Source organism: Pristiophorus japonicus, chromosome 14 (genome assembly GCF_044704955.1).
Source record: "Pristiophorus japonicus isolate sPriJap1 chromosome 14, sPriJap1.hap1, whole genome shotgun sequence".
Taxonomy (NCBI): Eukaryota; Metazoa; Chordata; class Chondrichthyes; family Pristiophoridae; genus Pristiophorus; species Pristiophorus japonicus.
Window position 1 is genome coordinate 101,636,961 of NC_091990.1, and position 17,411 is coordinate 101,654,371.

The following is a 17,411-nucleotide window of genomic DNA, read 5'->3' on the forward strand; positions in this document are numbered from 1 at the left end:
TGTTTGGATAGTCCTGGGATTCAAAGTCTTGGAGTCAGGCAGTGTTCAGGTATAAGAAAGAGTTTGAAGAGGTCTGGAATGAGAGTCCTGTGGATCAGGCAGAAGTTAGAAAGTCATAGATCAGAATCCTAGGATCAGCAGGAGTTTGGAAAATTCTGAGCTTTATGAGTTCTGGGACAGATAGAGCATAACCTGCCTGCCCTGCCATAATGACTACTGGGCCGGGATATTCCCAGCCCTGCGAGCGCAGGTTTGGAGGCGGATCCGCTGTCAAAATATCCCTGAAAGCGGGGCAGAAGTCCGCTCTGAAACTGCCTCTATATCAGTTTCTCAACCGACACCAAGCGGCGGGCCAGTCAAATAAGATGCTAAAGAGATAATTTAAAGGTACTTAAAAGGATTTTACCCAGGCACTTATCATTTTACCAAGTTTTCAATGAGTTTTTCGTCCCTCAGATTTCATGCCCAGTAAGTGTGTTGGGTTTTCAGTGACTCTCCATTGCTTTGGCTAGTTGACAGCTGCAGAAGTGGTATAAAAGCTACCATTTCACAGCTGTTCACTTTTCAATGTCAGAAGCTGAAACCTTCAGGATTTGGAAGAAACTTTTGAGCTGTATGCAGTTTGGAAGTATTTGAAGTGAACTCTCTATTCACTTTCACCTCCTTGGAGCAACCTCTCTCACAACTGACAGATCACTTCTGTCATCTCAACCTCACCTGCCATCTATTCCAGCTGCATTGGCGCCCTTGAAAAAATGTCACCTTAGTTCTCAGAATCCCATCACGATCAGCACCAACACCAACATCACTAATCACACCTACACCAACATCACTAATCACACCTGCATCAACAACATCACCAACCTTCTATGCAATCATCTGATGCTGTACAGGACACAAGGCATCAGCACCTGAACACATTGCTGCCTGGGAGGCCAGGAATGGCATCACCATGGTCACATTTACTTCACTTGAAGCTGTACACCCTGGCTGCCACATGATGCACCAGGTTGGCACTACCCCACACCAACACCATAAAGCATCCCTGCAATTCCCAAGCCATTCCTTTCACATTCATCACCATTGTGCAGGGTATCCTGAATTCTGACCATCCACTACAACTCACGAAGCCACTTCCAAAGGTGCACACAAATCTGTCCAAGAACAGTGTTCAAAATAAAGATTTCAATGTTTGACAACACAAAAGAAATAGGAGCAGGAGAAGGCCACCTGGCCCCTCGAGCCTGCTCCGCCATTTAATACGATCATGGCTGATCCGATCATTGATTCAGCTCCACTTTCCTGCCCGCTCCCCATAGTCCTTTATCCCCTTATTGCTCAAAGAGCTGTCTATCTCCGCCTTAAATTTATTCAATGACCTAGCCTCCACAGCTCTCTGGGGCAGAGAATTCCTTAGATTTACAACCCTCGGAGAGAAGAAATTCTTCTTCATCTCAGTTTTAAATGGGCAGCCCCTTATTCTGAGACTATGTCCCGAGTTTTAGTTTCCCCAATGAGTGGAAATATCCTCTCTGCATCCACCTTGTCGAGCCCCCTCATTATCTTATATGGTTCGATAAGATCACCTGTCATTCTTCTGAACTCCAATTTGTATAGGCCCAACCTACTCAACCTATCTTCATAAGTCAACTCCCTCATCTCCGGAATCAACCTAGTGAACCTTCTCTGAACAGCCTCCAATGCAAGTACATCCTTCCTTAAATATGGAGACCAAAACTGTACGCAGTACTCTAGGTGTGGCCTCACCAATAGCCTGTACACATTAGCAGAAGCCCTACATGAATAAAAGCTAAAACACCTAAGTGCTTACCCCTGTGTGTTGTTAGTTGGTATGATTGGACAAGGATGAGTGTCAACATTTGTTGAAATATTATCCTTAAAGTAAAATGATTTGAGGGGTCGATAAGGATATCTCTCCCTCAAAGCGGGGAATTGTAAAGGGTTAATATCCTCACGGAACCAACAGTCACAATGGACAATTTTGTTAATGTCTCCACTTCCTGGACCATTATAAATGTGCTCGTTAAGTTAATGCCTTATTTCCTGTAAAACACAGATAGCAGTTTTGTTGGTGGCTTTACACAAACACCTTGGGGCCGAAATTGCCCCCCATCCTAAACGGGGTGCTCGCACCACATTTGAGCAGTATTGCAGATATGGATACAGTGTTATTAAGATAGAAAGTGCCCTTTTTCGTGCCCAAAATGCAGCAGAATGCTAATTGCTGGTGGTAAGGGCTGCTTTCAATGGTGTGCCTGCAGAGTGGAGTTTGCACCGTGAAATTCCCCTCCTATCCATTTGATGCAAACCATCATGCTAACGATGCAGCTGCTCCCTGGCCTTCTTAAAGGGCAGGTTTTGCAGCTGTGTCTTGAGTTCGTCTTGACCTTTCTTTGCACAGGATGGCCGCTGACCTGGAAGCTCAGAATGCTCTGATACACTCGGCAACAGGCCTGACTGCTTTCGTCTCTAATGGCTTCCAGAGTGTGGCTGCTGTCATGCAGTCTCAGCTGGAGGCTACACGAGATCTGACTGCTGCCATTGTGGCTGGGTCCCCCGGGGGCTTAACGGTGCCATCACACCCGCCGACCTGTGCTCCCGCAGCTTGGTGGGGGAGGTGGGGTGCTGCCCCGAGGGAGTGGCACTGGCTCCTCGGACCAGGATACTGATGTTGCCTCTTCGGTTCACAGCAGCCCTGAGCTGAGAGCTGCCACTGCGCAATTACTGCCAATCATGGCTTCCCCCCAGCCACTTCCGACTGAAGGCGCACAGGAGGATGCAGCCCAGTCTTCAGCCAGCCCTTCGAGGGCTAGAGCTGGTCGAGGGCATTCGAAAAGGACATCTGTAGCTTCCTCTATATACACACACACAGCAACTGTCCCAAAGCCATGAGGGGCCACAGGGGAGATCCTGTAGTGTACTGTAATGATCTGCCCTGGACACCGTGGACCACTTCGATATCTCGGGAGCCTCCTATCAACAAGAGCAGGCATCGATAACGAGATCCAACATCGCCTCCAGTGCGCCAGTGGAACCTTCGGCCGCCTGAGAAAAGAGTGTTTGAAGACCAGGCTCCCAAAACTGCCACCAAGCTCATGGTCTACAGGGCTGTAGTAATACCTGCCCTCCTGTATGACTCAGAGACCATGTACAGCAGACACCTCAAGTTGCTGGAGAAATATCACCAATGATGTCTCCGCAAGATCCTTCAAATCCTCTGGCAGGACAGGTGCACGAGCGTCCTCGTCCAAGCTAACATCCCCAGCATTGAAGCACTGACCACACTCGATCAGCTCCGCTGGGCAGGTCATATACTTCGCATACCAGACACGAGACTCCCAAAGCAAGTGCTCTACTCGGAGCTCCTTCACGGCAAACGAGCCAAAGGTTGGCAGTGGAAACGCTTCAAGGACACTCTCAAAGCCTCCTTGATAAAGTGCGACATCCCCACTGACACCTGGGAGTCCCTGGCCCCAGACCGCCCTAAGTTAGGAAGTGCATCCGAGAGGGCGCTGAGCACCTCAAGTCTCAACCCCGAGAGCATGCAGAAATCAAGCACAGGCAGCGGAAAGAGCATGCGACAAACCAGTCCCATCCACCCCTTCTCTTAATGAGTATCTGTCCCACCTGTGACTCAGTCTGTGGCTCTTGTATTGGACTGTTCAGCCACCAAAGAACTCACTTCAAGAGTGGAAGCAAGTCTTCCTCAATTCCGAGGGACTGCCGATGATGATGATGACTGTAAGGATAGGTTTGCATAAGAGGGGTAATAAGGAATTGCACAAGAGTGATAATTGACTATGTGGGTGTTTTGGAAACCCATTGTTTGGGTTGTAATAAATCTTTATTTAGTGTTTGGAATTTGAGATCAGGTCTCTCATTACAGTGTGCGGGAATGATGTGTGAGAGAGCTCACAGGTTGGCCCATGGAAATGGTCAGATGCAGGCTTAAGTGGGCATTGACTGATGTGAACCGGGCAGCTATGAGATGATGTTGTCCTCTAATATCTGTGCCCTCATGATGGTCAGTTTGTGGAGTATGCAGCAGACCATCACAAATATGGAACACGCTCAGGCGAGTACTGCAGTACACTCCCTGAGCGGTCCAAGCAATGGAACCTCTGTTTCAGTGTCATAATGTGTTCGATGATGGTCCTGGTGGCCGTCAGACTCTCATTGTATGCGACCTGCCCAACAGTTCTAGGGTTGCGCAGAGGAGTCATAAGCCAAGTGCTCAGCACGTAGCCCTTGTCACCCAGAAGCCAGCCGCAATGTTCACTGGGACCAGTAAAGAGGCATGGCACACCGCTCTGGCGCAGTATGAAAGAGTCGTGGGTGCTGCCAGGATACCGGGCGGTTGTGGTCACAAACGAGATGTACATTGAGGGACAAGAAGCCCTTGTGGTTTCTGGTGTGTATGGAGAAAGAGTCAGACTGAACACTGTGAGCTCAAAGTAAAGTGTGACCATAGTCTTTTATTGCAGGTCTCCAGAGTGCCTCTCCAACCTGTGAAGCCTCCTTAAATACCTGTGCTCCCAAGGGATTATGGGATCCCTTGGGACTCCAGGGATGTGTCCTCTGGTGGCTGTACAGAGTAACTACAAGTCCACATATATAACAACACTCCCCCCCAACAAAGTCAATAGTGTAACTATTTACAATGTGAGTCGATCTGGGGCCCTTCTTGCCCTGGTTGATCGTCTCGGTGTGAAAGCTGGTGTTGTTGAATCATTTGTTGGGCCCTCGCTGGGCTGCTGTGCAGTTGGCCTTGCTGGACTGCCTGGTGTGTTGGGCCCTGCAAGGCTGCTGTGGATGATGTGTTCTGCTTTATGGTCAACCGTGGTGCCGGTTGGCACTGGTGTGTATGTTGGGGGATCAAAAAAGGTAGGGTCCAAGGTGGGTTGCTCAGGATAGTCCATGAATCTGAGTTTGATTTGGTCCAAGTGTTTCCGCTGAATGAGTCCATTTGAAAGTTTGACCCGAAACACCCTGCTCCCCTCTTTGGCCACCTCAGTGCTGGGAAGCCACTTGGGACCTTGTCCATAATTTAATACAAATACAGGATCATTGATTTCAATCTCATGAGACACATTTGCGCTATCATGGTATGCACTTTGTTGAAGCCGTTTGCTCTCTAGCTGCTCATGTAGATCAGGGTGAACTAACGAGAGCCTTGTCTCAAGTGCTCTTTTCATGAGCAGCTCGCAGATGGGATCCCAGTGAGCAAGTGGGGTCTCGTGCGGTAGCTAAGCAGGACTCGGGATAGGCGAGTCTGCAGTGAGCCTTCAGTTACCCTCTTCAAGCCTTGCTTGATGGTTTGCACTGCTCTCTCTGCCTGATCAATGGACGCTGGTTTAAACGGGGCAGATGTGACATGTTTGATCCCATTACGGGTCATGAATTCTTTGAATTCAGCACTGGTAAAACATGGCCCGTTGTCGCTCACCAAGACATCGGGTAAGCCGTGTGTGGCAAACATGGCCCGCAGGCTTTCAGTAGTGGCAGCGGACATGCTAGCCGACATTATCTCACATTTGATCCACTTGGAGTACGTGTTTACAACCACAAGGAACATTTTACCCAAGAACGGGCCTGCATAGTCGACGTGTACCCTAGACCACGGTTTGGAGGGCCAAGACCATAAACTTAGCGGCGCCTTCCTGGGTACATTGCTTAACTGCGAGCATGTATTACATCTGTGAACTCAGGATTCTATGTCCGCATCGATACTGGTCCACCACACCTGAGATCTGGCTATCACTTTCATCATTACGATGCCTGGGTGGGTGTTGTGGAGGTCATTGATGAAGGTGTCTCTGCCCTTCTTGGGGACCACTACTCGATTGCCCCACAGAAGGCAGTCTGTCTGTATAGTCATTTCATCTTTGCGCCGCTGGAACGGCTTTATCTCTTCCTGCATTTCCACTGGGACACTATACCAGCTCCCATGAAACACACAGATTTTGACTAGAGATAATAAGGGGTCCTGGCTTGTCCAGGTTTTGATCTGCCGGGCAGTGACAGGTGATTGCTCACTCTCAAATGCTTCCATAATCATGGCTAGATCTGTGGGCTGCGCCATTTCCACTCCCGTGGTGGACAATGGTAGCCGACTGAGAGCATCGGCGCAGTTTTCTGTACCTGGTCTGTGGCATTGGCGTAGTTGTATGCGGACAACGTGAGCGCCCATCTCTGGATGCGGGCCGACGCGTTGATATTTATCCCTTTACTCTCGGAAAACAGGGATATAAGTGGCTTATGGTCAGTTTCCAATTCGAATTTTAGCCCAAATAGGTATTGATGCATTTTCTTTACCCCATAGGCACACGCTAACACTTCTTTTTCAATCATGCTATAGGCTCTCTCAGTCTTAGACAGACTCCTGGATGCATAAGCAACTGATTGCAGTTTCCCGAAATCATTAGGTTGTTGCAATACACACCCAACGCCATATGACGACGCATCACATGCTAGTACCAAACGCTTACATGGATCATACAACACAAGCAATTTGTTTGAGCATAACAATTTTCTCACTTTTACAAAGGCATTTTCTTGGCTTTTGCCCCAAACCCATTCGCTGCCTTTTTGTAGTAAGACATGTAGTGGTTCTAACAGTGTGCTGAGACCCGGTAAGAAGTTACCAAAATAGTTCCAGAGTCCTAGAAACTACCGCAGCTCCGTCACGTTCTGTGGCCTTGGTGCGTTCTCGATTGTTTCCGTCTTCGCGTTGGGGCCTGATGCCGTCCGCTGCAATCCTCCTTCCCAAGAACTCCACTTCAGCCGCCAGGAAAACGCACTTTGAGCTTTTTAACCTGATCCCCACGCGGTTGAGTCGACTAAGAACCTTCTCCAGGTTCTGCAGGTGCTCGACTGTGTTCCGACCTGTGACCAAGATGTCGTCCTGGAAGACCATGGTGTGTGGGACCAACTTCAGTAAACTTTCCATGTTTCTCTGGAATATCGCCGCCGCTGATTGGATTCCAAACGGGCGTCTGTTGTAAACAAAAAGACCTTTCATGCGCGTTGATGCAGGTGAGGGCCTTCGATGATTCCTCCAGTTCCTGCGTCATGTAGGCTGAAGTCAAATCCAACTTTGTGAACGTCTTTCCTCCCGCCAGCATTGCAAAGAGGTCGTCGGCCTTTGGTAGTGGGTATTGGTCCTGCAGGGAGAAACGATTGATAGTTACTTTGTAATCGCCACAGATTCTGACGGTGCCGTCTCCCTTGAGGACTGGGACAATAGGACTGGCCCACTCGCTGAACTCAATCGGTGAAATGATGCCCTCTTGTTGCAGCCGGTCTAGCTCGATCTCTACCCTTTCTCTCATCATGTACGGTACTGCTCTCTCCTTGTGATGGATGGGTCGCGCCCCTGGAATTAGGTGGATCTGCACTTCTGCTCCTTGGAATTTCCCGATGCCTGGTTTGAACAGCGAAGGAAATTTGTTTAAAACGTGGGCATACGAAGTGTCGTCAGCGGGCGATAGTGCTTGGACTTCGTCCCAGTTCCAGCGTATCTTTCCCAGCCAACTCCTGCCAAGCAGCGTGGGACCATTGCCCGGTACCACCCAGAGTGGTAGCTTGTGCACCGCTGCATCGTAGGAGACCTTTACGGTAGCACTGCTGATTACAGGAATCAATTCTTTAGTGTAAGTTCTTAGTCTCGTGCGAACTAGAGTTAAGACTGGCCTTGAGGCCTTGTTGCACCACAACCTTTCGAAGTCTTTTTGCCCATGATGGACTGGCTCACGCCCGTGTTCAGCTCCATTGACACCGGGTGTCCATTTAGTTCAACATTCAGCATTATCGGGGGACAATTCGTGGTGAATGTGAGCACCCCCTGTACCTCTGCCTCCTCTATCTGAGGCTCTGATTCGTATTGATCCTCCGTGGATCTGTTCTCCTCTGCAACGTGGTGGTTTGCAGGTTTAACAGGCTTAGCACCTCGCCTGCACACTCATTGGAAGTGTCCCATTGTTCCACAGCCCTTGCAAACATATTCTTTGAATCGGCATGAATGGAAACGATGATCACCCCTGCAGCGCCAACAAGGTGTTAATGGCCTTGCATTCATCACCCTTGATGAACTCTGAGACATCTGCGGACGTGCAGCTGCAGGTATGTGTGACCTGCCCTGTAACTTACGATTCAAAAACAACATCACTTTGTTCACAGTAGTTGTAACAGCACTTGTGTGCTGAGAGATTTGCTTAGTATTGTCACTGGTGGCAATGAACGCCTGGGCTATCGCTATGGCCTTACTCAAGGTTGGGATCTCTCCAGTCAAAAGCTTGCGAAGTATGGTTTCATGGTCAATGCCAAGTACGAAAAAGTCTCTGAACATGTGCTCCAAATTCTCAATTTCCTGCAAGGTGTCTCAGCTCGGCGACATAACTCGCCACTTCCTGGCCTTCAGACCTTTTTGTAGGTGTAGAACCGGTACCTCGCCATCAGAACTCTTTCCTTCGCATTCAAATGCTCTCGGACCAGTGTACACAAATCGGCATACGATTTCTCCGTGGGTTTCGCTGGAGTGAGCAGGTTCTTCATGAGGCCATACCTTGGTGGCCCACAGGCGGTGAGGAGGATCGCTCTACATTTGGCAGCGCTCTCTTCCCCATCTAGCTCGTTGGCCACGAAGTATTGGTCGAGTCGCTCTACAAAAGTTTCTCAATCATCTCCTTCCAAAAATTTCTCCAGGATTCCCACTGTTCTCTGCATCTTTGGGTTCGCTATCTGTATCTCGTCGCCAGTTGTTGTGTATGGAGAAAGAGTCAGACTGAACACTGTGAGCTCAAAGTAAAGTGTTAGTCTTTTATTGCAGGTCTCCAGAGTGCCTCTCCAACCTGTGAAGCCTTCTTAAATACCTGTGCTCACAAGGGATTATGGGATCCCGTGGGAATGAGCCTTCTGGTGGCTGAACAGAGTATATACAAGTCCACATATATAATAGTTTTTGATTTGCTATGCAGTCTGGTGGAGTGTCCTGAGAGCTACATGGGTGCAGCCAATGCCCCCCTGGACCCTGGGAAAGTATGCAATATGCATGAATGCAGTCTAGCGCTCCAATTGCTTCTCCCTGGTCATGGGAAAGGAAATGTAGTCGGCCCTCCTCCTATACAGAGCATCTGTGACCTCCCGTATCGCTGTCAGCTGCAAACTGCGAAATGTTGCAGTTGTCCACAGTGGCAGCTTGGAACGAGCCAGTCGCATAAAAGTTGAGGGCGATAGTCACCTTCAATGCCACGCTCAGGGCTGTCCTCACCCGTGTCTGTGGCTCCAATTCTGGCTGCAGGAGATTACAGTGACAACGTCCTCCCAGAATTTCAATCTGCACACGCACTGATCATCATTCATATCAGTGTATGAGAATTATGGCGGAAGACCCTTCCGCGATATGGTCTCTCGCCCCCACGTCTGTATGGGTTCTGGCTATGTGAGGTGGCTCATTGGTTGCTCCCTTCTGCTGTTCTGCCTCCTCCACCTCCTGGGCTGCTGCTGCCCAGTATCTGGCTGCATTGCAGGCTGCCTCCTGGGCTGCTCGCCCATTATTTGGTGGGGGAGGGGGGTCAGCGTAACTGACTCGCCTTGGGAGATGCCCTTGCTGAGGGCCTTCGTGTGGCACCTCTTTTGCTTCCCCGCCCCGACTCTCCTCCTTGGGGGACACCCTTGCTGAGGGCCTTCGTGTGGCACCTCTATGGCTTCCCCTCTGTGGCCATCTCCCTGGCCTTCTCCATGCTGGTCCGCAATGATATCTGCAGCCCTTGCCCGCTGCCTCTGCAGCCATTGCACCCAGCACAGCCTTTTCCTCTGTGCCTCAGCGGCACGCACAATGTGCAGGAGGCTGCAACCACTTCCCCATCTCAAAGGCCTCCACAAGCACAGCATCCTCGAAGTCGCCTCCCTGTTCTGCTGGTGGAAGGCGCCTCCAGCACTCGCAAAGCAGTGCGCACTGTAGCCTTGCACTGCTAGTCAAACAATGCAAAAAAAGTCAGCAACACTAAATCCACTGAAATCACCAAACCTTTAAGACACTCCGGCAGTGCGCATCAGCAACTATGCACCACCCGAAAAAAAACAATTCTTGGCACCGCCGAGCGATCGGACGATTTTTGAATCGGGACATCGGTGGTGCGCACAATGATGATGCACTTAGGAGTGCTGCCCATCAGCGCTGCGGAAGCAGGGGTTGGTGGGGGGTGGGGCGCGGTGGAGAGAAGAGGTGCAGTGATGTATACCACCGCAAAACCGCATCAAAGCAACAGCGATATCGGCGGTCATTTAACGAGAACTCGGTGGCCACTGCACTCCGCAGTGTAGTTGCCGATTTGAGGTGCTAACAGGCCTTAACGAAAGGGGCAATTTCGGCCCCCTTGTCTTTTAAAGCCAGATTTGTTAATAGCTTTACGGAGTCGGCTACTGTAATTATGCTCACTGGTTAATGTTCCCTGTCTGGAAGACACGGTCGCAAAAGGCAGAAAAGATGGGGCCAGATCATGAGATTGGAACACGATAATTCAATCATCAACGGAACGAGGTGAAGCTCAGACAGCCATCAACAAGGAATGTGACGATTGTATATTGAAGAAAGGTATAAGAAAGTTAACTTCCGCACCCCTCGCCGCAAGGAAGAGACGACTTCAAGGAAGGAAGGAAAGGCTGTCCAGCGAATCATCCCATGTCAGCGCGTTCCGTCGTCCTTGGTTGTATGGAATGTAAAGCCTGTATTTTAACCAAGTCATTACTGTCCAAGTTTGCATAATGCATGCTGTGTGTGGTTTACTAAAGCGACTAACCTTGTCATCATCATTTATGCCAGTCGAATCTAAGTAAATAAAGGCATTAAAAACTCGTTACAGTAGTCTGTTGCCAAACTTGGCCACCATGAGGGCACAGTCTTTGCCACCAGGGATTGCGAAACCACCTCAGAAGGTGGAAGAGGGAGGAGGAGGAGGAGGAGGAACAGGAGCGAGGGAGGAGGCAGCCACTCAATCGGCATTCTGGAAGGGTGGTCCATGACCGCCTCATCAGACTGCGGTTTGAAAGCATTAAACCCAAGATCCCCATTGCTCACCATATCCCCATCATTCCATCCCTGTCGCAGGCCATATCACAGTGCAAATCTGAAATGAGACACACCATAAAAGGATCCAAACTGAATTAATAAATTTATTAAAAATCATCGAACATATTTTTACAACAAAAATAATAACTATTCTCCCTTGTGCAATCCCATAGTGCCTCTCGTTACTGTGCCTTTGCCTACTCCAGTGCTCCTACGAAGTGGCTGTGGCAGTGCTGATGGAAGGCTCCTGAGTGACCGTGCAGGAGACTTCAGATTGCCTTGCGGGATGCCCTCAACCAGCTTTGGACCTGGAAGGCCTGGCTATAGGTTGCACCACCCCATCATGGGCAGCAACAGTCTGGGTTGGCTGGATGACAGGCAGTGACAGCACACTGGCAGAGTAGCAGTGGTGGGAACAGGAATGTTGTCAGCCTGAAACGAGGACAGCAGGTTCCTACTCCATTGACCCACTGCCACTCCCCCGGAGCAGCACAGATTGCTGATCTGCTGCGATACCGTGAAAGCCCCAATCGACAGTGGTAGACCCAGCCATGACGGTAGCATCAAGCATGTGTGTCATCAAGCTGAGACTGCATGAGAGAAGTCTGAGATTGGATGCTACCAAGCATAGACTGTATTACAGCAATAAGACATTGCGTCGCTTCCGACTGTGCAGCAATGGAAGCTGCCAGATCTCCCATCACATGCGGCATAAGGTCTGGGTCGTCAGTCTCTCTGGGAGTCTACAGACTGGAAATGATGGGCTCCATTGTGTGCGCAGAGCCTTGTGCAATGCTGGAGGTGGACTCCTCACACTCCTTATCATTGCCAAGAGGCTCTTGGGCTCCTTTTTAATTGCACCCATCATCTCCATGTGCATACTTATCACCCTTCTAAACAACTCCCCATCAAGGTGCTCATCTGAGTCCTGTGCAGTAGAACTCACGCATGAACTTGCTGTCTGGGGAACTGGCACCTGAGCTACCCTTTCCCCATGGCCTTGCTGCAGCTCACTTGTCCCCAGTGCCTCACTCTCTGCAGATCCCGCTACTATACTAGTCCATAAAGAATGCATAGTGCCAGGATCTGAGCTAGTGCCTGCGGGTGAGACATGCAGTGACGTGGTGTGTTCTTCCTCCTCCTCACTCTCTACAGTGCTCTCAGGGACAGGCTGCTCAGGTGCTTGCTCATTATCTGAAAGCATAAAGACACAAGGTTATGGTGAGGGGGGAAGGAAGAGAGAAATGCATACACACAGCATGAATTGCTGGAAAGTGCGAAACGTTTGAAGGGAGAGGGAGAAGTGGGATGTGAGAAGGAGTAGGCATGAGCATACCTTTGTTGTCTGCAAGGGGGTCAACATCGCCAGTGCTCACCAACTGATGCCAAATAATCCGCAGCACTCTATTTTCCAGCGCAGATAGTGGTTGGGTGTCGAGCTTGTCGCCCGCCTATGCGCTCCTGCTCCCTTTAGTTGCTAGCCACCTTGGCCTGCAATGTGTTTGGGTGATGTGCCTGCCATAGTTTAATAGCTCTCATTGTGCGCAAGGTGTGAGATGTGAGTGTTGGTAGGTAGAGATTGTTGATGGGTGAGTGCTGGAGGTGTGGTGAAGATTGTGGTTCAGATGGTGCTATGTAGCATTTGTTGAAGCATTTGCTCACACTGACTACCTGAATGAGGTTGTTAAATTTCTTCCGGCACTGTGTGTGGGTCCTGAGGACCACAGTGCTGTCCAAGATGTGCTGCGCTACCTCCCTCCACATGGTGTGGAAGTATTGCGGCAAGGGTTTCCTGCTACTTGCCAGGTAGAGCACCACCGTCCGTCTCTCCACAATGAACACCAACGTCTCTAATGCTTGATCGCAGAGTCTGTAGGCTCTCACCCTGGAGCGTGGATCTGCCATGAATAAAGCTGCTGCAGTCCTCCGGCTCCTTCTCCTTGACCTGCTGCTGCTTCCTGAGGCAGTTGCACAGTCAGCAGAGCTGAGAATGAGGTTCTGCAGCATCAATGAAACTCCCCTTTACCAACTGAAGAAAGCCTGTGACTGCACTTGATATTAGTGCACGCTTTGGCCGGATTTTCGGCTTTCGGAGTTTTTCGGCGAAAACGGTAGCAATGTGTGAAAATTAACGTTTATGTTGTGCTACCATTTTTAAGCCGAGCTTTCGGCTTTTACGTCTGCGCCAGCATTGGTAAAGGAGGCGTTGCACGATTTTTCGCGGCGCAAAACGCGAGTTTTGGCAACTTTAGCCCATGGTTATTTGCGATGCGATAGAGGCCTCGGGAGGGGGGAGAAAAATAAAATTGCAAAAAACATTCACAAAATCCTTAGCTAGCAAATTGTGATAAATAATTTAACATTTAAAAACTTGAACTTAACTTTTTTGCAGGTTTTCATACTTACCACTGCTGGCAGGGCTGTACCGACAGATTTGAACTGTCGGTATTCTGGGCACGGCGTACAGATCGAGAGAGTGCTGATAGTATGACGGTAATGCAATCTACGTCATTACACATCAGCACACCTCTCCCCGGCGGTACTTGAAAGCGTCGCTGCAAACAGGATTCCATCCAGGCTCGGGTTTTCGCCGCAGAGGGTTAAATTGCAGCGAAAACCCGGTCGCAAACCTGCCAAAAATTCGATTGGCTTTGTTGATTGTGGAATGCTGCTCTGAATTGGTAGGACATGTTGAGCATCAATTCCACTACGACTCCTAGATCTCTCAAAACTTCATCCTTAGCTGCTTCAACATCATTCATGGACTATGTGAAGTATGTTAAATGTGTCCATATTATATTTCATCGACCATTCGACTGACCACATACATATTTTGTCCGACTTTGTATTTTCTGCACAGTCTTATCAGAATCAAATGCTTCTCTTGGATTGGCATCATCTACAAATTTGATTTATTTACAATTTCCGAATCCAAGTTATGATTAAATTAAAAACAGTATTGGTGTCAATAGATCACCCCACTCAGTACAATCTGCCTGCACCCGTTGAAAGTAATGCAGGCAGCACACGAAATTCGTGCTGCCTGCTCATTAATGTGATTGAAGCGCTGAGCCCACCACTGAACACGCTGTTGGTTGGCTCAGCGTGTAATAGGGCCCAATATCGTGGGAAGCCTGATCTGTATTTAAAGGTTGCTTGCAGAGTGAAATGCGGTCTCCACTTCTTAAAGGGGAAGTACTTTGTGAAAGTAGTACCTCATTCTGAGTGGAGCTAAGCAAAGGGGAAGTTAGCAATGCCGCAACAGGGCAGAGAAAGGGCACCTCAGTTTTCACTGGAGGCCTTGGTGCAGGGGGGTATAATGTGAGAAAATGTGAGGTTATCCACTTTGGTAGGAAAAATAAAAAAGCAAATTATTATTTAAATGGGGAGCGATTACAAAATGCTGTGGGACAGATTGATCTGGGGGTTCTGGTGCATGAAACGCAAAAAAGTTAGCATGCAGGTACAGCAAGTAATCAGGAAGGCAAATGGAATGCTAGCCTTTATTGCAAAGGGGATGGAATATAAAAGTAGGGAAGTCCTGCTCCAACTGCACAGGGCGTTGGTAAGACCACACCTGGAGTACTGCGTACAGTTTTGGTCTCCTTATTTAAGGAAGAATATACTTGCATTGGAGGCAATTCAGAGAAGGTTCAAGAGATTGATTCATGAGATGAAGGGGTTGGTATATGAAGAAAGGTTGAGCAGGTTGGGCATATACTCCTTGGAGTTTAGAAGAATGAGAGGTGATCTTATTGAAACATATAAGATTCTGAGGGAGCTTGACATGATAGATGCAGAGAGGATGTTTCCCCTCATGGGGGAATCTAGAACTAGGGGGTATAGTTTCAGAATAAGGGGTTGCCCATTTAAAACAGAAATGAGGAGGAATTTTTTTCTCTAAGGGTTGTGAATCTTTGGAATTCTCTACCTCAGAGAGCTGTGGAGGCTGGATCTTTGAATATATTTCAGGTGGAGATATAGACAGATTTTTGAATGAAAAGGGAGTCAAGGGATATGGGGAGCGGATGGGGAGGTGGAGTTGAGGTCAGGATCAGATCAGCCACGATCTTATTGAATGGCGGAGCAGGCTCGAGGGGCCAAATACTCCTGCTCCTATTTCTTATGTTCTTATGTTAATAGGAGGATACAGGTCCTCCATTCGCAAGGCGCCAGGAGGACTTTCAGACAAACTATACGAAGGCAGTGGGAGTAAATTGCTGAAGCGTTCAGTGCCACCAGTCTTTCCCCCAAGACTTGGATCCAGTGTCGGAAGTTTAATGACCTCACATGAGTGGTCAAGGTCAGTGAATGCATCTTCAAATGCCATCTCCCATCAACTACACCTTACACAGGCCTATCAGAGAGCAACTTGTCACTGTCAAAGAGCATGGAGGACTCCAGCTCCAACCTTACACCATCAACTAGCCTTACACACTGCTCAATGCACCACACCCCCATCACTTGCCAACCAACAATCTCTTATCAATCAGGACTCATACCTCACAATCACATCTTCACCTCACTGTCACACACTTACCACTGTTGGAAACCTCACATCCACATCTCATACCTTGCACACAATGCCAGATATTCCATCATGACAGGCACATTACCAAAACACTATGCACCATACTCACTGATACAGTTCCCTTTCCCTTGCAGGCCAAGGTGGTGCATAACCTGCGCTAGCAGGTGGGGGCAAACATGGCTGCAGAACCTGACCCAGCTGGAGGAGACGGTTCTAGATACAATTGGAGGGGCCGTAACTGAGGCCGTAGCGATCGGGGAAGCTGAAAGCATTGATAATGACGATAAGCTCATACCTAATCCCTGTTCTCACATTCCTCATCCCACAATCACTTCTCACTTACAAGCTGCTGATGATGAAAGCGTGCACATCTTGCTTTCCCCCACCACCCCTCACCACAACCCTACCCTTGTGCCTTTCTCCTTTCAGGTACCCAAGAACTGCAACCAGCCCAGCCTGTGCATGCAGAAGTAATGGAGGAGCATGATAGAGAAGAGACACAGTCACTTGATCTGACACTTCCAGGCACTAGCTCAGAAAATAGCACTGTCTAAACCTTAGAGGATGGTATGGAGATGGGATCTGCACATGGTGAGTCACATGGCACGAGTGGGCTGCAGCCAAGGCAGGGGGAAATGAAAGCGCAGGTGCCAGCTCCCCGGAGGATGAGGCCGCACATGACCTCCGTTGCAGAGATGAGGACTTCGATGGGGCGGCCTTCAGAAGGGTAATGGGCATGCAGAGAAATGTTTGGTGAAATGGCAGGCCTATCAGAGAGCAACTTGTCACTGTCAAAGAGCATGGAGGACTCCAGCTCCAACCTGGCACATGGCTTGGCGCTCATGATTTCCATAATGGAAGTGATTGACAACTCTATTAGAGCACTTGTGGACCCAACCATGAGGCTAGGTGTGATAGAAGATGTCGCAACTTCCATTGCAGCACAAGCAGAAGCGACCCAACGTCTGAGTGCATCAGATTTCTGTAATGCAGGCTCAACTTACTGCCACGCAGGTTCAGATATCTGCCATCATGGCTGGGTTCACGAGTGTGAAAAGGGACTTATATGGTGTCACAGCAATCTGTCCTCCAACAGATGGCTAAGAATGCTGAGGTGTCGCCCCGGGGAAGTGGCAGTGGCTCCGTCAAGCTCGAACCTGCTGTCCTCTCTCAGGATAACAGCATTCGTACTTCCATTACTGCCACTGTGTTAGTGCCATTGCAGTTGCCTGTCAGCCAGCCAGCCCAGATTGCTGCTGCCCAATTAAGGTGCTGCAGTCTACAGCCAGGTCTTCTAGGCCCAGGGCTGCTCGAGGTCATCCTGCAAGGCCATCTGCAGTGTCCCCCACAGGAAGTCAGCAGTCATGCTGCAGCTACTGGGTTAGCACTTCGTAGGAACACTAGAATAGACAAAGGCACACGAAAGACAGACACTAAGGGAATTCACAAGGGTGATTATTTGACTTTGTGATGTAATATTGGAATTAATCATTTGTAAATTATGTTTGGAATATTTGTTTTGTGGTGGCTTTCATTTCAGCATTGTGGCCAAGAGGACACTGCGATGTTCTGTGACAGAAGAATGGTAAGGTAGGGAAATGCTGAGAAACTGGGATCTGGGGTTTCATTCACTGGAACTGGAGTCTGATGATGTGCTCAAACAGCCTGTACGGAAAGGGAATTTCAGGTTACCTCCTCCCTTCCTCCTTCTCCAGAGGTGGTCGCAGAACCCGTGGTGGCGAGCACTGCGCCCTCATGATTGCCAAGCTATGGAGCATGTATAGAGACCAC

General features: G+C 49.2%; 1 protein-coding gene across 2 annotated transcripts in view; it reads right to left on the reverse strand.

Annotated features, from left to right (window-relative positions):
• The window catches only part of tkfc (triokinase/FMN cyclase), a 178,062-nt gene that overhangs the window by 12,219 nt on the left and 148,432 nt on the right, over positions 1 to 17,411 (reverse strand). The window lies entirely within an intron of this gene.